The following is a 20,644-nucleotide window of genomic DNA, read 5'->3' as shown; positions in this document are numbered from 1 at the left end:
GAGACACCCCACGCATGAGATCCAGCCCGAAGAGGACGACGACAGCAAAGAGTTCGCCCACTGGGTGCCCCCAGAGCATGCCACTGGATGAGGTGAAAGAAACAGCAATCACGGTGCAGTATACACCAAGACGCTGAAAGCGGTACAAGAGGGCTCCTGGACTGACTATCTGCGGCAAGCTAACTCATGGTCCCCAGAAAACCGGGAGCTTCTCACGAAGATGTGGCGAGTCCGCCACAAACTAAGTGCCACTGGAGATGGCATCCTGATACGAGGGCCTCAGCTAGTCATTCCTCAGAGCCTCAAGCACCGGACTGTCCAGCTTGCCCATGGAGGGCACCATGGCATCACCAAAATGAAGTCGCGGACGAGGGAAAAAGTATAGTTCCTGGAGCTCGAAGACATGGTAGAGGAATATGTCAGAAATATGTCCTGGAAAAGGTCTTTGCGATGTTTGGCTTGCCGCAGGAGATTCGCAGCGACAACCGTCCCCCGTTCCAAGGAGCTGAGTTTGCCACTTTCCTTCAACAACGCTGGATCACCCATTGTCGCATCACCCCACAGTGGCCGCAAGCAAGTGGAGACGTTGAACGTTTCATGCGCACGCTGAATAAAGTGTTTCGCATATCCGTTGTAGAACAGGCAGACCCAGAACACCGGCTCCACTAGTTCCCGAGAGAATATCGGAGCACCCCGCACTGCATGACCCAGCGGAGCCCGTGGGCCCTCATGCTGCAAGGACCCCGGCGAGACCTCCTACCAACTTCCCCAGGATGGGCGTCACCTCCCCTGGAAGTGGAAGTGGAAGAGGAAGAGGTGCAAGAGAGAAGAAGGCGACAAAACCAGGAGGCCAGTGTTCGTCGCCGAGCCACCCCCAGGAGGCTCCAACAAGGGGCACAAGTCATCCTGCGAAACCGACGTCAAGGAGGGAAGTTTCAGACGTGATACGAACCTGGCACATGGACTGTCACAACAAATCATGGCATGATGGTCACGGCCCGCAAAGGAACGGAAGAAGTGTCCCGGAATGCTTCGTGGTTCAAAAACGTCCCACCGAAACACCAAAGAGAGACCTCGAGTGACCAGCCAAGCCTCCGGGCCATTGCTGTGGCCAAAGACGATGCTGGGGAACCAGCCAGTAGCCAGCCCAGTGAGGCCCCTGAAGTCCTGCCCTCCTCTCCCCGGGAGGCATAGGGTCAGACTGATTTGCATATGGGCATGTCTGAACTCGGGTGGCAGAGTGGGCTAAAGAACGGTGATGGATTAAACCCAGATCTGTTGACTGAGTGTGAGTGTTTGATTGGCTCAGATGCTCCGTCCATCACCACCCCCTTTTGTACCGCTTTGCCCTCCTCTCCCCAGGAGGCAAGCTCCGGAAGCCTAAGTCCAAACAGCAGAGGAGGGCGCCCTGGTTCCCAACGGTACGGCCTGCTGCCAAATCCACCCCGAGCCAGAGGATGAGAGACCACGCCTGTCCTTAAGATCTAAGGTACATTTCGTAACTGTGGGGGCGAAGGGACAAGAAAGGACAAAACAAAGAACAAAGTTGGATAGGGATGTATTGTCCGCAGTCTAGCTTTTTCCCCACACGCACCCCTACATCTGCAGGCCAGGCGTGGCCTGGGGGGAGTAAATAAAAGGAAGGCGGCCGCTCGGGTTCGTCACTTCTGACAGGGCATCTAGTGTCGACCCCGTCATTTACGCGCTGCGCACGTTTGCCCTGCGCGATAGTGCCGGGCCTGCCTGCCACGGCCTAACCAGCTACGACGCGACACTTAGGTAGTCTCTAGCCATTTTTCTGTACCTTTTTACAGTTCCTATTATCTTACCTTGTTCCCTCTCAGATTTACTTTGATAAAACGCTCTTGTAAGCTTGATTAAGTTACTAGTGTTTTCCCTGCTCCACTAGGCCTTGAGTTTTGCCCTTATGTCTTCCCAGTCCATACTTGCATTCTAGTTTCTTCTGTCTCGTGTATTTTTGTTTACTTAGAGCAGTTTTGACTTTGCTCCTTGCCCTGTACTCCTCATGGGCTCTTAGTGGTTGGTAGGTGTACTAATTTTCCCTTTACTTGTGTGTGAGTGTATTACGATCATACAGAGGTTGTTTCCTTAATTCCAGGAGTAAAACTCTGCCTCATCCATTGGCTTGTGCTACATGTAGAGACTACAAGAAGGAGCACAGAGGGAAACACAAGAACTAGGAAGCCCTCCACTCATTAAGTCACAACAATAATGATGTCCTAGTGCTCAAGGCAGAAACAATATTGTCAAGAAATCTGCGGCATCACAAGTTGCACCAAAATTACAACATACCTCCCCTCTTGCAATGAATTTGGGGTAGGGGGATGCCTCAGTCTGCTGCCACTATTAAAATAGCCCAACTCTGATAGACTTAACAAACATTTACAAAGCCCACATTCACCTAGTGTAACATAGAAAAAAGGTGAGAAAGCGAGATGGCACCTCACGGGCGCAACACCAATGGGACCCCTGGCTGGTACTCACCAGGATGGCCCTGTTATCATCATTGGTACCATCAAGCTATAACCGAAACGTGTCCTAAACCCAAAGAAAAGATCGTACGTGATGCAGTGAACAAAAATTATATGTGACTCAACGTACAACATTTAACACATAACACATATTCTATTCTTAAACTAGGACTAGTTCCTTTAATTTTGTTCCTATTTGTTGCATACAAAACATATATAGAATTAAAAAAGGAGGTTGTGAATACTACCAATCGATTCACAACCTACTCACAGCCGCAATGTTTCATTGCCTTGGTTTGTATCAGGCAATTTCCTCAGGGCATATACCTTTCAATGCCACTGCAAAGGACACTGGGCTTTGTGCACTGTAGCAAGACATAAACAATAAACAGAATCGAGGTTATCCCACTTTGATGCCTTAGTCAAATCAAAAGTGCTTATATGCGTCGTATACACCATCATGCTGCAAAGTGTTAATATTTACCCTTCAATAATCCTAGCCTCTCATACCAGCCGAGAGGAATTTGAACAGGATCACAGCTCCCAATGGTAAGCTTTGTTAAGTCTCCTTCCGTTCTTGTTACTGCATTGACAATCAACCAGGAAATATTAAAAACATCGTCTTATACCTGTGGTTTTCGTCATTTATGCTCGTAGGTTCCTTCCTATCCCATTTAAAAAGTTACCGGTAGTGAGGAGAAGTCCTGCGCTCAATCAGCCCTGGAACACCGAGGCTCTTCCCTGCCGGTACCTATAGCGTGTGACGCGCCGTTTTGCACAGCATCTGATTGGCTGCGTACGTCTCGCGTACATGGCCGCCATCTTGGATTGGTCTTAAACACATTGTAAAAAGAGATTCGTATGTGTAGAGCGACAAATCCTCGCGGGATCTCGCTATCATAACTTTATTGTAAATGACAATCTCAGCCCATCACTTGTATCTAAAAAGTGCATATCAATTGCGACCTTGTTTATTGTATTGATGTCCACACCTCCGTGAGACATCATTAATTGTGTAACACCCTAACCTATAACTCAGCTATTCTGCTGTCATCTTATCATGTCATTCAATATGTGGCGAGCTGGAAAGTACTAAGTGGGCCGTGCAAGTCTAGCCCATGTTGTTGCCTCATTCTATTTAATGTATTCTAAATTGCGTGTTGCAATGCGGCACCTTAATTAGATACAACCAGCAAATCCGGTTTGTAATTTTTAGAACTTTATTGTCCAGACCACTTATTCACATATTCTACTCAAAAGATGGATATAGATTGTTGATTTAGGGGGCTTTTTTGTTGATACCAATATGGTATCAATGCCTACAATTTCATAAGGCACCTTTATTCATCTAAGGCCATAACTAAGATCGTGGCAAATATGTCCTTCCCATTGTGTTCTAATAAAGACAATAATCGTGTTATATCCCTCTGCCTAATATGATGTATATATGGAATCCTAAGTGGCAAGCTCTACTAGCTCTACTAGCATGTGATGTCCCAGGCCCCTATGTTCCCATCAGTCAGTAGATACATTCGCGAAGGAACATCTAGCGTAGTTTATTCCACTCCAGAAGTTCGTTCAATCCCCTCTGCTCGCTCTTCTCCTGAAAAATCCATCTGGCTTCTTTTGTGATCAGACGTCTCTCTACCGTTTGGGCATCCCCTGTCACTCTCTCCAAGACAACTCAGGTGAATGTATGTCTGTTGCGATGGCAATGTTGTACCAGCTTAGTAGTCAGTTTTCCGCTTCTGATGGTGCTTAAGTGTTCCTGTATGCGGAGTTTTATTTTACGAGTGGTGAGTCCGATGTATTCCAGAGCGCATTCACATTTCAATCTGTACACTACATTGGCAGTGTTACAGTTACTAAACTGTTCAAGGGTCCAGGTGTGGACATCAATACAATAAACAAGGTCGCAATTGATATGCACTTTTTAGATACAAGTGATGGGCTGAGATTGTCATTTACAATAAAGTTATGATAGCGAGATCCCGCGAGGATTTGTCGCTCTACACATACGAATCTCTGTTTACAATGTGTTTAAGACCAATCCAAGATGGCGGCCATGTACGCGAGACGTACGCAGCCAATCAGATGCTGTGCAAAACGGCGCGTCACGCGCTATAGGTACCGGCAGGGAAGAGCCTCGGTGTTCCCGGGCTGATTGAGCGCCGGACTTCTCCTCACTACTGGTAACTTTTTAAATGGGATAGGAAGGAACCTACGAGCATAAATGACGAAAACCACAGGTATAAGATGATGTTTTTAATATTTCCTGGTTGATTGTCAATGCAGTAACAAGAACGGAGGGAGACTTAACAAAGCTTACCATTGGGAGCTGTGATCCTGTTCAAATTCCTCTCGGCTGGTATGAGAGGCTAGGATTATTGAAGGGTAAATATTAACACTTTGCAGCATGATGGTGTATGTGACGCATATAAGCACTTTTGATTTGACTAAGGCATCAAAGTGGGATAACCTCGATTCTGCTTATTGTTTATGTCTTGCTACAGTGCGCAAAGCCCAGTGTCCTTTGCAGTGGCATTGAAAGGTATATGCCCTGAGGAAATTGCCTGATACAAACCAAGGCAATGAAACATGTCGGCTGTGAGTAGGTTGTGAATCGATTGGTAGTATTCACAACCTCCTTTTTTAATTCTATATATGTTTTGAATGCAACAAATAGGAACAAAATTAAAGGAACTAGTCCTAGTTGCAGAATAGAATATGTGTTATGTGTTAAATGTTGTACGTTGAGTCACATATAATTTTTGTTCACTGCATCACGTACGATCTTTTCTTTGGGTTTAGGACACATTTCCGTTATAGCTTGATGGTACCAATGATGATAACAGGGCCATCCTGGTGAGTACCAGCCAGGGGTCCCATTGGTGTTGCGCCCGTGAGGTGCCATCTCGCTTTCTCACCTTTTTTCTATGTTACACTAGGTGAATGTGGGCTTTGTAAATGTTTGTTTTGTGCTACATGTAGCCTTAATGATTACAGTGTGATATTGTTTTTTTCATAGGAATTTCCATTTTGTTTCCAGCTGGACCCGTAGGTGCTTATGTCATTTGTATAAGTATAGTTCCTGTTTGTGCCCGAGGTCCAGATACAGAATCAAGTCTGCTGCTCTGTTTTTTTGGAGTTTGTGGAGTAGATTATCTGTAAGAATAAACTGCACACCGACTTGAGTTTCCCTGTCACTGTGGGAAGTTTTGAGTCTCTCGTGTACAATCCTACTGTTAACATACTACATTTGTCCAGTCATTGGTTTATTTCTCCACTTTTAGACATAATAATTGCCTTGCCTTGCCTTCTCTGTCCTGTTTAATGCCCTTATTTTGTTTATGCTTGCTCTTTCCTAGTGTATGTCATTGCCTGTTCCTCTGTTCTGGTACACCAAATCTCAGGGCTGGTGTTTGATATTTTTATGATTAAGGAATGTACCTGCTTGCCGGCTGTTTCCTGCTCAATGGAGGGGTGAAGCTTGTGCGCTGGAGATCTGCACCGCTGTGGAGACTACAGCTCCGGTCAACCTCTGCTCCTGCTAACGCACATAGTGCCGAGGCGCATAACTCACCTGTGCTGTGCTCGGGCAAAGCCCGGGCCAAGGGCTAAAATAGGCAAAAAGATGTTGAATCATGCGGGCTCTGAGGAGGAACTATAATATCTTTAGACTCTTTTTTGGCAAAAGCGACCACTGTTATAGCAAAGGAGATTCCCCTCATGGGAAGGCGACTTTCTATGGGACCTGTGGGTTTTGAGAATGGGCCCCAATTGATTTCTGTGACCGAGGCACAATTGTCGCCAATATCTAAGATTGTTTCTAAAGCTTTCCCTCTGAGGTTTCTGCGGTCCCACAGCTTACGCCGGGTCACATAAAACCCTTCCTGCTAATGATTCAGCTGGGAAAAGGAAAAGAGGTGCCCCAAAAGACCCACTACCCACGACGGTAATTAGACCCAGAAAGGTTAAGCCCACCCAGATCATACCGAACAGCCAAGCTCAACCACAGGGAGCAGCAGCGACGATGTTGAACTGGGCCGTACTATGTGATAAACTAAACCATGGAGGATCGGATATATCACCATCTTAAACCTTTACATATCATCTGGGCAGGTGCTTTTAATATAAATAGTTGTATGAGAGCTGATCCCCGATTATGTGGGGGTAACAGGTCACAATGGGGATCAAATCAGTCATTTTAACCACACAACTTATGGAAAAGCTTTAAACATCTTACTGATGTATTGGCAGTTAGAAATCATAAATACAATACATTTATCAATGGCACAAATGGATCCCACTTTTATCGGGCAGGATCCTGCTCTCTTTTAATTTCAGCAGTAATCACAAGACGTTTAAGGTTAAGACGACGGAGTTTAGCGATCATGCTATAATTTTATATACTTTCTCATGGAGAGCCCCTAAGAAAACGTGGGTCAAACCTGCCCCAAAACTGTCCTTACAAGGAAAAATGGATATATGGATATATCTTAAAATGGGAGAAAGTTGAGGCAAATACACTACTCACTCAGATTATAACGATCAACTACAAGGAATTTTGCCTACGTTTAGACCCTCAAACTAAAGAATATCAGGAAATGGATGCATTTGGAAAGATCTTGGCCAACATGAGACTCCAATTAACTCGCCCAATGTCATTGAACAACACCCCTTCTAACCGGTGGTTTGAGAAGAACTGCTCTCAAGCTTTAGCTAACGTCAGTAAAGCACAAAAAATGAAGCTGAAGGCCAGAAATAAAGACCTTATCAGAAATCTCAGGGCTATATACAAAACAGCTAGGTAAAAAAGAAGAAAGCAGTTGCGAGTAGAGGCCCGGGAAAAGCTAAGGCAAGCCTCAAATAACAGGGTTAATTCTCCCTTTTTACAGGGGAAGGGCAGGCCATCCCTGGACTGCAGTACAGACGAAGGTACATGGTTAACGCACTTTCAGAGTATAGTTTAAAAGATGGGTAATATTAATTCGGAGGCAGCAGACGTACCCCAACCAATGAGATAGCTCTGTTTTGGTGTTTAAAATTGAAGAAATAGATCTTGCTCTTTCACAATCTTTTACCCGGAAAGCCGCAGGCCCAGATGGAGTCCTGCCGGATATTTTCCTTGCCAATAAACCACTCTGGGTGCCACTCCTGAATATCATTTTTAATGCAATATCCAAAGTAGGTCCTTGTTATCTTGGAAGCAATCTTTAATAATACCAATGTATAAGAAAGGTGAGGGATCAAATCCAGCAAACTATTGCCCTATTGATTTAATGGATAGCACAGCCAAATTAATAGAAAGACTATTACTTAATAGGATGGAGGAATGGGTGATGGAAAATAATATTCTTGCTAAAGTGCAATATGGTGTTAGGAAGGATAGGGGGATGCTGGATCAGTGTCTTAATCTAGCCCTAGTAGCAGCCAAATACGCTATTGCAAAGAAAGGCCAATTCTACATGGCCTTCATGCATTTGTCAGCTGCCTTCGATTGTGTGTCCCACAGTCAATTGTGGTCCATCATGGAAACTATGGGTCTGGACCCTGCAATGGTGCACAGACATAATATCGACTCCAAAATATCATTTGGACAGAATATCGAGTTTTAAATATCGTTTGGACAAAATATCGACAGGACAGAATATCGACAGTCAAAATATAGTTTTTAAGGTAAGTGAAGTAATATCGACTGTAAATAATATAGAAAGTGAAAATATCCAAGTATATAATCTAGATAGTAAAAAATATCGTTTTTTTAAATAATATTTAATTATTTATAGTGTTTTTATGTTATAATATGTGTGAAAAGTGTCATTTTATGTTATAATTATTTTTAATTAATGATTTTTTTTAATTATGGTGTCATTTTATTCTGTAGCGGGTTGTGGGTTTATAGGGGAATAGGGTGGGAAGTAATTTAATTATAATTAATTAAATATGTAAATTTATTAATTGGTAGTAATAATTAATTAATTGGTAATTAAATAATATTTGTTAATTATTTAAAATTTAATTGGTAATTAATTTAATTTAATTGATTAATTGCTAATTATGTAAATTAAAATAATGTATTTCCTGTAGCGGGTTGTGGGTTTATAGGGGAATCGGGTGGGAAGTAATTTAATTATAATTAATTAAATATGTAAATGTATTAATTGGTAGTAATATTTAATTAATTGGTAATTAAATATTTGTTAATTATTTAAAATGTAATTGGTAATTAATTTAATTTAATTGATTAATTGCTAATTATGTTAAATTAAAGGGGTATTTTTAGGGTTCAGGGTCAGTTTTTGGTTTTTGGGTAAAGGGGTATTTTTAGGGTTCAGGGTCAGTTTTTAGTTTTTGGGTAAAGGGGTATTTTTGGGGTTCAGGGTCAGTTTTTAGTTTTTGGGTAAAGGGGTATTTTTAGGGTTCAGGGTCAGTTTTTAGTTTTTGGGTAAAGGGGTATTTTTAGGGTTCAGGGTCAGTTTTTAGTTTTTGGGTAAAGGGGTATTTTTAGGGTTCAGGGTCAGTTTTTAGTTTTTGGGTAAAGGGGTATTTTTAGGGTTCAGGGTCAGTTTTTAGTTTCTGGGTTAAGGGGTATTTTTAGGGTTCAGGGTCAGTTTTGGGTTTTTGGGTAAAGGGGTATTTTTAGGGTTCAGGGTCAGTTTTTAGTTTTTGGGTAAAGGGGTATTTTTAGGGTTCAGTGTCAGTTTTGGGGTTTGGGGTAAAGGGTTTTTTTAGGGTTCAGGGTCAGTTTTGGGTTTTTGGGGTACAGGGGTACAGTGTAAAAATAAAGTAAAATTAAATGTACATTAATTTAATTTAATGAAATGAAATTAAATTAAATTATATTAAATTAATTTTAAATAATTTAAATTATAAAAATTATTATATACTTACCAATACTTACTTTGTAATGGTAGTGCGTTGTAAAAGTTGCGTTGTAACGTCATAAATCCACTGTTGCACTCCTTGGAGTGGGAATAGTAATTTTAACCCCTACGCTATCCAACGCTTTCCCTACTGTTGCACCCACTGGAGTGGGAATAGTAATTTTTACTCTATTGTATTTGTACGTTAATAATATTGGCTATTATTTAATTAAATTTTGTTACTATATATATATATGTTTTAAGAAATATGATTAAAAAAATATTATTTTTTTACTTTCATTAATTATTTAATTATTAAAAGTTATTTTAAGTATTGTTAAGTATATTTTAGTAATTAATTTTTTATATTAATGTAATTAAACATTGTTTTTATTAAAGTCGATATTTTTTACAACTATATTTTTGTAAACGATATTTTTTACTCGATATTTTTGTACTTACCTGTTTGTAGATAGAAACTCGATATTTTGTCTCTCGATATTTTGTCAACAATATTTTTGTTGGTCGATATTCTGTCCCTCGATATTATTTCAGTGATCCCCCTGCAATAATTATATATGTAAGACAGCTATACACAGAGGCAGGGGAGATGGTCTGCTATGGAAAATAAGGGGAATGCACCAAACCCTTTAAACTTGAAAAAGGTATTAGACAGTGTTGCGTTCTTTCCCCATTTTTATTCTCACTATATACCAACAAGCTAAACGAGGTTTTGACTGAAAAATGTAAAGATATTCCATTTTACCTCTATCTATTATGCTATATGCAGATGATGTGGTTCTGTTGGCCAGAACGCTGATGGCCCTACAAACCTCCAGAGGGAATTATTCGGCTTTTACGGTGGTTCTGGGTCTATATGTTAACAAATCAAAGTCCTTTACTATGCTGTAGGCGGCGATAATTAAAGAATAATGAGGTTCCAAATAGATGGAAGAAAGCTGGAACAAGTAGAACATTTTATATATTTAGGTGTTCCCTCTGACGTCAAATTAAATTGGAAGAGATGGTGAGCAATAGAGCTAATCATATGTCTAAAAGCATATTCGCAGTTTTTAAGTTTGCAAAAAACCTAGGAAACAAACCAATTCAGGAAATAGTGAACATTTATTTAGTGAAAACAATATCTGTAGCCATATATGGGTGCAGCAATCTGGGGCATATTACAAAATGAGACATTACAAATCATGGAAGACAAATTTGCCAAAAAATGTTATTGTTTATTCCCAGCTCATGCTCCAATTTTATCACCCATAAAGAAATAGGTCTGCCCTATATCACCGATACCATTGAAATGGTCCCATTATTACTATGGCTGTCGATATTGAAAAGGAATACTGTCCAACTAAACCAGCTCATTTAAAAAATATTGTGAAGCTTGATCAAGCCTTAACTATCCCTTGGCTAACTTACCTTAGACAGCCTTTTATTTATCTGGGTTTGGAGGATCTTTATGAATCTCCGATGAGTTGTGTAACCTTCTCCAAGTCTAGATTAAAAGAACTTTATATAGCCAAAAGTAGACAAGATAGATAGTGAATAAATGAAGCAAAATGTTCTGTAATAACATATCAGGCAATGCCCCCAGTGCTGTTTGGGCATTCTTCCTACCTCTCCTTCATAGACAACACCCAGCATCGATTTACATTGATAAGATTCAGATTAAACTACATCCCTTTGATGCTGGGTTAACCCTCTTATGCACACTTTTCAAACCAGCTCTCTGTATGCCCATGTGATAAATCAAAACTATCTCTCACATCTTATTTTGTTGTTCTTTATATAAAGTAGAGAGAAAAAAGTTTACTGTTCCATTATTGCAAACATTTAGCACACGTTCCTATGTCTTAGTACTTTTGGTACTACAACAATTGGAATCGCCATTTGTATGTTTTATGACTGCGTCATTTTTACAGGCTGCTGTAAAGACAAGAATGGCTGCCACTACAAAGATAGCTTAGTGAGACACAGTTAACTTATAGCCCATGAATATATGTGTAGCTTATATCTTATGAATTTAATGCTTTGTGAATAGATCACTGTTTGCTAATTAGCTAATGCATCTATATAGCACACTCTTCTTTTTTGTAAAAGGGTGTATTTCGGCCATTTATTTAAACTATAAATGACATCTGGGTACGTCATGCTGTATAGATTTTTTAAATACGTTTTTTAAGAAACCTGGTATATTTGAATCGGAATAAATTGTTGCCAATTATGTTTTATTTATATTTTTATTGTGGTAGAAATTACATGGGTACGGAATTATAGTAGAAAACACTCGCAAGAAATGAAATTGTACATACTCATGTATTTTTAATGCAAAATAAAGTTTTGAATTTGAATTTGACTAAGGAATGCACCCCTAAACCTCATAACAGAATGCCTGAATGGATATTTTTAAGTTCCCTCAGCAGAGAACTTAAAAATGGCATACTCAGACCAAAAATGTTTTCCAATCACATTAGGGCACCTCACTCAGCTCCAAACATTCACTTAAATAACGAATTATGAGATCAATATTACAATATTACATAGTTTGGCTTTCTGACCCATCAATGTTAAACTATTTTAATATTTGTGATTATGTCCCTCAATTCCTTTCATTAAAAGAACTAAATAGGGGACATGCTTTATCAGATTTTGTTAGCTCATGCCATCTCTGTACATACCAATCAGACCCTATATGAAACAGTGAATTCAGTATCAAAGGTTTGTGACCCATGTTCAATTTCAAGTTACAGCTGTAACAAAAACACTTCACACACACACACAAGAAGACACTTTGCAACATTACACAAAAGGATCCACCTGGCTTTGTTGTGTGTTTTAGATCAGGTTGTTTAGTTGCTAGCTTCTAGACCATTGGAAGTCCTTTCCCTAAAGTAAGTTTGACAGGTTCTGTGTCTAAGAGAGCGTACATATTGTTGGACTCATTAGTGTAAGCCAAATGGCTCATGCATCTTTCAACCCCGGAAGCCATATTCCAATATCCACACATAGCAGCCCTGTACACTCTGTCTCTAACCTGTATAGGCTTAACTATTGGGCCGATTACGGTGTTGGGTGGAAAGCCTCCTCCCAACAGTCGGATTCTCCTTGACCGTGTTGGAACCCTTATGACCAACTCGGTCAGTTTACAATTGACCTGACCAATTACGATGTTCACGGTCGGAAGGTAAACAGTGCAGTCATTCCGTATCGGTTCCGAACGCTCACGGAGTATTCAAGTTGGTTGGACCTGCAATGTACATCCCAATAAACAGCGTTTCGGACCTCGGGATTACGATGTCGATTTCCAACATTTGCCTGTATGACACGAAAAGGCAGTCGGAAAGGGACGTTGGGGTCCCCTGGCAGGGCCCTCTTCATTCTGCAGCCTCTGGTTGGGGCCGAGGAGGTACCTAAGGTATCCCCTTGTAAAACCTTGCACTGTGTCGCAGGTACCGTGGGGTGCCTGCCACAGGGTGCAGGTTTTTCCACACACACCCCATTTATCCATAGGATCCTGTGTTACCGCTGGTTGTTGGGCAAAACACAAGATCTCATAGGAAACAATGGGAATTCGACCGAACAGTGTTCGGTCGCATCGTAATCGGGTGGGCAGAACTGCCAACCTTGAGTCAGTCGGTCCCGATTCCGAGTCGTTGTTGGGCCGAAAGCTTCCGCCCGACATCGTAATTGGACCCTAAATGTATATACATAAACTGAAGGACATAAATGAACGGAACAGTTCTGGCAAATGAAAATGTGTTTGGAGGATTTTTATGATTACGTTTGAACATGTTAAAAATTCTTTTGAGATAAAGGGATCTCTCTCATACACACACAGACACCCCCCGCCTGTTGCCCCCGGGCTAATATGGTGCAACCCAATCATGTGACTCCATCCTGAGCTTCATGCTGCCTAAAACTGCTTATAAAATGCCGTTGCTTAAATCTCATGTTCATGTATTGACAATTGATCCATTGGGTACCAGAATTATTGCTATCTATTTACTGACCAATACCTTGTTTTCTTCTACCAGAATCTGTGCCCTGTTCCAGTGCAGCCTGCTGCCAGATATCCCTCAGCCTTTCAATGTATAACCCTAATGATAAACCAGTGTGTTCATCCAGTTATTAGTTTCTTTCCTTGCTTCTAAAGTTTAGGATTTCCTTGACTTCTCTGAGCTGTTCCCAACCTTCTTTGTGATTGCTCTTTTCTGGTGTATGCCATTGCCTCCTCCTCCATATCGGTACACTGAATCTCTGCTCTGTTGTTTGATATTTCATGATCATAAGGGGAGCTCCCATCCGAGCCCCAGAAAAGAATATGTTTCCCACTTAGTGCTGTTAAGTATGTACATGCTCTGGCATTTTGGTGTTTTAGACCTTTATCCTGTGATCTAGGACTTAGTGCCACATTTGGAATTTGGCGAGCAGTACAGCCTGTTGCGCCAAGGTAATGGAGGTATTTAGTCTACTGCCCTGCTTATCTACAGTTTATGATATTGAGAATTCTCTGCACACCAGGCAGATATCTTTGTGACTCCAGGGGAGCCTTCACCATGGCAAAGCCTCTTAAGGCGTTGTAATTTTGGTGAACAACCACCATGTTTCATGTGGTCCCTCAGCAAACTTTTTATTTTTAAAAACAAACTCCCAAAGTGTGAGTTTGTTTTTGAAAATCAAAAGAGAACTTTAGCCCTGACACCTTTGGAGTTTTCTACCAGGGCGTGGGGGTAACTTTTTATTTTTCTGTTCAGAACCTCAAGGCATTTCCTAGCGATCCCGAATAGGAAACATATTGCATTGAATTGTCCGCTCTAAATAGGATAGAGAGTCTGAGGTACTTGGACTAACTGCCTGTACTCCATAGCAGACAGGCACTAATGAGTAGAAACAGGATGGTCCTTCTGATTCTGAATAGAGCAGGAGGATTGCCACTTTGGTGGGCTGAGTATTCGGCCATGTTTGTGGCGGAGTACCCAGTTGGCCCAACTCTAAATAAGGCCACTACTGCGCTACACAAAAAGGCGTGAAGTTTTCGTCTAATCCCTACAGTAAGGAACCATAAGTACCTTCAAAGACAATACAAGTTTCTTATATTTGCTTCATAGCAGATTCTTATTCAACTAGTTAAAACCTTGTAAAAAGCACTTAAGACATGTGAGAAGCAGACAACTAATATGAATCTAGGAAACAGAAGACATGATTATTGTATTTATTTGTGTTCAAATTGCCTGTACAACCTTTCTTAACAGCCAATGTCTGACTTTCATTGTGTTATGACTGGATTAATAGCGACTATGGCGGATGAGTTATTTTCACAAGTGATTCCTAGATCAAACATTGGACACCCAGCCTGCCAAAAGCTCCATCATCAGAGATCGTCTCCAAGAGCACATCAAGAGTGGGCCATTATTTTAGATCACTACCACTCTAGCCTATATCCTCCTAATTCATAAAATTTTAAATCAGGTTGAAGTGAATGTGTCATTGTCAGGCCTTTTTTTAAGTGAAACATTTTTATTGAATTTTCAACACAAAAGATATATCAGTGAAGAGTTAATGTTACCTTAAATGACGTTGCATTTTCCAAAAAGTAATGCTTGCATAATAGACAGTACTATCTTTTGAGCCCTTTAACCCCTGATACATCAATAATGGTGTCAGTCAGCATAGTGTATTGCAGATTTGGTTAATGTTGTGGGAATTTCATCATCTTGTATAGGAAAACACTTACAATATGTTGGGATTATCATTCCCTCTCAGTAAGCAAGGTCTCAGTCTCTATTGGGGCATTAATAGGTGAGGAAGTTTAGAGATATCCACCTGGGTAGCCATAAGAGGGTTGGAAGAACTGTTGAGAGGTAGGATAACAGTGGGCTCCACATTTCCTCAAATCCTTATTGTGGTCAAAAAGTGCTCTTGAAAACCAATCTATTACAATAATGTTCATAGCCTTTGGTACCAATGGAAGATAGTTTGTGGTTCTTTTCATTTTTTTATTTTTTTATTTTGATTTGATTGTGGATACCAAGAACAAGAACAGCAAGGCACTAAATACAATAAATCCTATTTATCATAGTAATTGTAAGGGAAGAAGAATATGTAAAGATTATAACTATCAAGCTGTACATAAACAATGTGCCCTATGTACACAAAAAAGGAGTGGAAAGGAATAAAGGGGTGGAGAACAGTATATAATTACTCTATGATATTAAAGTAAAAACATGAATAACAGATTATTTACACTGCAAGCATAACAATCAGGAAAAACTAAAAGACTTCATAGAAATATAAGTGTACAAATATCTACTAATTATTTGGAAAAAAGACAAAGTGTCAGGTTAAGATGGTTTTAGTACACTGCTTTTCATTTACTCCTGAGGCTTGAGCCGGGAGGTTGTATTTTTTAAAATTTGACCCGGATTTTAAAACTGTTGAATTTCTTCCCCGTGTGTCCTTCCCCCCCCTCCCCCTGGCTAGAGTGCTTAACACGCAGTGCTTAACTCGAGGCACTAACACCGCAGGGATTTACCTCGCACCGATTTAGGGTGCCAGACAAGGCAAGGCGTGTCAGACCTTGCCCGCATTTTCCCTGATAGCTCGGCAGATTACTTGCCTATCCCCTCAGCGTGTGACCGATTTTAGGGCCGTCATCTGCGGGGACCGGCAGGGAAAAGAGTAGCGGCCATCTTAGTGAGGGCTCGCCTTCTACGTCGCACGGACGACGGCATAAAAACAGAAGAAGCACTAGGACAGAATTACTGCTTTTCATTTACTCCTGAGGCTTGAGCCGGGAGGTTGTATTTTTTAAAATTTGACCCGGATTTTAAAACTGTTGAATTTCTTCCCCGTGTGTCCTTCCCCCCTCCCCCTGGCTAGAGTGCTTAACACGCAGTGCTTAACTCGAGGCACTAACACCGCAGGGATTTACCTCGCACCGATTTAGGGTGCCAGACAAGGCAAGGCGTGTCAGACCTTACCCGCATTTTCCCTGATAGCTCGGCAGATTACTTGCCTATCCCCTCAGCGTGTGGCCGATTTTAGGGCCGTCATCTGCGGGGACCGGCAGAGAAAAGAGTAGCGGCCATCTTAGTGAGGGCTCGCCTTCTACGTCGCACGGACGACGGCATATAAACATACGGTCATGGCTCCGCGCAGCGGACGCGCATTGCGGTCGCGCAGATCGCGCGCCGGAGTCAAGCCAGAGTCCTGCCCGTCTGCGCCCGTCCGCGAACGACCGGGGCGCGGGGCAGAACCCCATGGCCCCACTCCTCCAACGCAGGCCCTAAGCAGTAGCAGTCCCCGATTATACTATTCCAAAGCTGATCTCCTTACATTTGGTAAGATGCCGACTCAAAGCTGCTTACATTCTCTAGAACCTGACTATATGTCCTCCCTCTGCAAAATATGTAATCAAGCACTTCCCACGATAAATAAAATAGCCAGAAAGGCAGCTAACCTTAAGATGATACTGCTAAACTGTAGGTCTTTGACTAAACATAAAATGGAGATTCACGATTTATTGATAAACAAAGATCTTGATGCCATGTTTCTCACTGAAACATGGCTAGAAGAAACATCCTCCCCTGACATTTTGGACGCAGTACCTCCCAGTTATAGCCTACTGAGAATCGACAGACAAAAACAACGTGGAGGAGGGTTAGCATTAATCTATAAATCAGAGCTAGAATGCACCCTAATGAAAACTACCATAACTAATAGTGAATGTGGTATATTTACAATAAAAATAGAACCGACCAATGCGATCAGTGGTTTATTAATATATCGACCCCGGGGAGCCGCGGCGCCTTTCTGCAACCAACTCATTGAGTCGGCCACCCAGTTGGCAGTTAGATATAAAAAACTAATTATTTTAGGCGATCTAAATCTTCATTTTGAAGACATTAAATCCAGCGAGGCACAACTTGTAGCTGCCGCATTAAATTCTGTGGATATAAAACGTCTTTCCACAATCCCCACACACCAGCAGGGTCATCTTCTTGACCCCATTTTTGCCAATTGGGAAGGCATTAAAATCCTACCCCCGATCCCATTGATCTGGTATGACCACAGCATTGTGCCATTTGAGATACTAACAGAATCTACAGGAACTATACCCATAAAGCATCCTCCTCAGAAACGACACAATTGGAAAAAGTTTTCTCCTGAACTCCTTAATAGCATTTTAACAGAGCATCCCCCAACAATAGGTAGTACCTTACAGGAGGTTTGGGACAACTATGAATTATGGGTGGCGAAAGCGCTAGATAAGATTGCTCCTTGGACAGCCAAACCTCCAGTAAGGCAATCCAGAACTGCTCCATGGTTCTCAGAGAAACTTAGAATAGCAAAGGCTCAATGTAAATCTACGGAGCGAAGATGGAGAAAAAGTTACACACCTGAACTCAAAGCGAGTTACAAAATTGAACTAAAAAAATTATCAGAAACTGGTCAGAGTGGAAAAAAGTATTAATTATAAAAATAGAATTGAGCAAGCAGACAATCCCACGAGAGAACTATTTATTATCTACAAAGAACTCACAATCCCCTCACGGCTAGACGCTCAAGACATATACTCTGCTGAGATATGTGAGCAAATTGCTGATTTCTTTGTAGAGAAGGTGGATAGAATCCATGCCACCTTTGTAAGCAATGTAACTCCCGTAAACACCAACGCGGACTCCAGATCCACCCTAATATATAAATCTCCACTTACCAGTTTTAAAACCCCGGATAGACATGATTTGTTGGCAGTCATTAATGGCATACAGTCAGGCTCCCCCACCGACGCATGTCCTCCTGATCGGTGTAAGGAAGTTATGGAAAGCACATTGCTGGATCACATTAGGCATGTGATCACTCTATCATTCCAAGATTGCCATGTTGCAGAAGCTTGGAAAACTGCCCAAGTCCTGCCATTAAAGAAAAAGCCCAACACTCATATTTCCCTTCTCCCTTTCTGTGCTAAAATCATAGAAAAAATCGCCAATAAACAACTCATGGAGTTCTTAGAGAAGGAAGCTCTCCTTCACTCCTCCCAGTCAGGATTTAGATCAGGCTACTCGACTGAGTCGGCTGTTCTATATTCGACTGAATGCATTTGGCAGATAGTGGACGAGGGCGAGACAGCGGCGTTGGTCCTATTGGACCTTAGTGCAGCATTTGACACCGTGCTGCACTCAACGCTGCTGTCTCGTCTCTCGGATTAGGAGTGATGGGATCAGCACTTGCTTGGCTACGCTCCATTCTGACCGACAGAAGTTTTCAGCTACACTGCCCACCCTTTAGATCATCTCCTCGGAAGGTGAGCCATGGGGTTCCACAGGGCTCAAGTCTCAGCCCTACGTTATTTAACATCTATATGGAACCCCTGGCACACATTGTAGAGGACTTTGGGGTGGGCATTGTCAGCTCTGCCGACGACACCCAGCTTGTGTTTAAGCTGACCCCTGACCGTAGAGAACATGCCACCAATTTCTCGGACTGTATGTCGGCAGTAGCGGCCTGGATGAATAACAACTGTCTCCGTCTGAATGGCGATAAGACCGAACTACTGGTGGTCGGGAGAGCTACTTCTGTGTGGTCTCATGCATGGTGGTTTAGCGAACTGGGTAAGCTGCCTATTCCTGTAGAGGCGGTTAGAAACCTAGGCGTTATGCTGGACTCCGACCTCTCTGGTAAGACCCAAGTCAACAAGGTAACGGGAAGGTGTCTTGGTATACTAAAAGTTCTTCGAAAGGTGTTGGATCTTCTCCCCACCGAAGCCAGAAAAACCATAGTCCATGCTCTGGTGACACCCCATTTGGACTTTGGGAATGCCCTCCTGATTGGGCTCAGTCAGAAGGGCTTACATCAATTACAATGCGTGCAGAATGCTGCCGCACGACTGGTGCTCGGACTTCCAAAAAGATCCTCCGTTAAAGCTGGCCTGTCCAAACTCCATTGGCACCCAGTTAAGGAGAGGATTAAGTTTAAGACCCTTTGTTATGCCCACCGCATCGCGCAGGACAAGGGCCCTGAATACTTAACAAATCTCCTTATTAAACATCGCCCGACCCGGAATCTAAGATCATCTGGCATGATGTTATTCAAACTCCCCCGAATCATCAGAGTCAAAATGGGAGGAAAATCCTTTAGGTATTTAGCCTCTAAACATTGGAATGCGCTCCCGCTCCACCTGCGGATGGAGCCATCCGAATTGAGATTTAGGAAAAAACTAAAAACTTATCTGTTTTCCAACATGTAATCTCACTCTGAGCTCCTTTGCCATAGCTCCTCTGGTTTTCTGTTTTGTATTAGCAGTAAGCGCGGGGACACACAGTTTTGTGCAGCCAGGCGCTTTATAAATGTCTTATTATTATTATTATTATCTGATGTGGTAATACTTTTAGTAGCAGAAGAGGCAGATAAATATAAGTACGTGGTTACAGGTAGCCATAAGAGATCTCTTTTAATCACTAGAGATATGGGAAAAACATAACTAGTGTCTAATCCATGATGAAAACATACAGCGTTCCACCAGGATCTGAAAGTAACTTAATTAGCTTGTTTCCAATTTGAAGTTATAAAATGAAAAGCAACAGCTAACAATAGATCTAGGAGCCTAACATTTGATGATGACTGTGGCCATTGGGGTGACAAAGAGCCTAGGAATATATTCGTTAAAGAAAAGGAAATATTGACATTGAAAATCTTCTTAATTTGTGTCCAAACCAATTGCCTTTCCCAGCAATGGGGCAGGGACAGGACCAACAAGTAGAAGGAGTGTTTGATGAGAAAGACGCTAAAGTAATTGGAGAAAATAACACTCGTTGATAAACAAAATAAAGGGTTTATGTGGTGTTAGCAGCTCGAGATGTTTAAGGAAGTTTATACCATAACTTATCCCATGCTTCAGTTGGCCAACATAGTGAAAAATCCTTTTCCCATGCTAATTCTGTCTTTGATTGTAAAGTTTTTTAAATAGTGGACGCAGAAGGGGAGGTGTCTAATAGTGGAAAAAGAGAAGTACATTTTGCAGGGGGATTAGAGGTATTTTGTAAGGTAAGAAGGTATTGGTTAAGGGAGGGATATCAAAGATTGTATTGTGGTTTAAAATTCATTGGTAAAGATTATTTTTTTAAGGTCAGTAAACGAAAGAGGTTGATTGTCAAGTAAAAGCTGAGAGATCCATCGCAGACCCTTAGAATGTCATTTTTTCCAATAAATGGTGCAATTGTTGATTCGTAATGATTTATTGTGCCAAATGGGTTGTCGTTGATAAGAATTAAGTGA

Source organism: Lissotriton helveticus, chromosome 5_1, assembly GCF_964261635.1.
Source record: "Lissotriton helveticus chromosome 5_1, aLisHel1.1, whole genome shotgun sequence".
Lineage (NCBI taxonomy): Eukaryota > Metazoa > Chordata > Amphibia > Caudata > Salamandridae > Lissotriton > Lissotriton helveticus.
Note: the sequence above shows the minus strand (reverse complement) of the source record.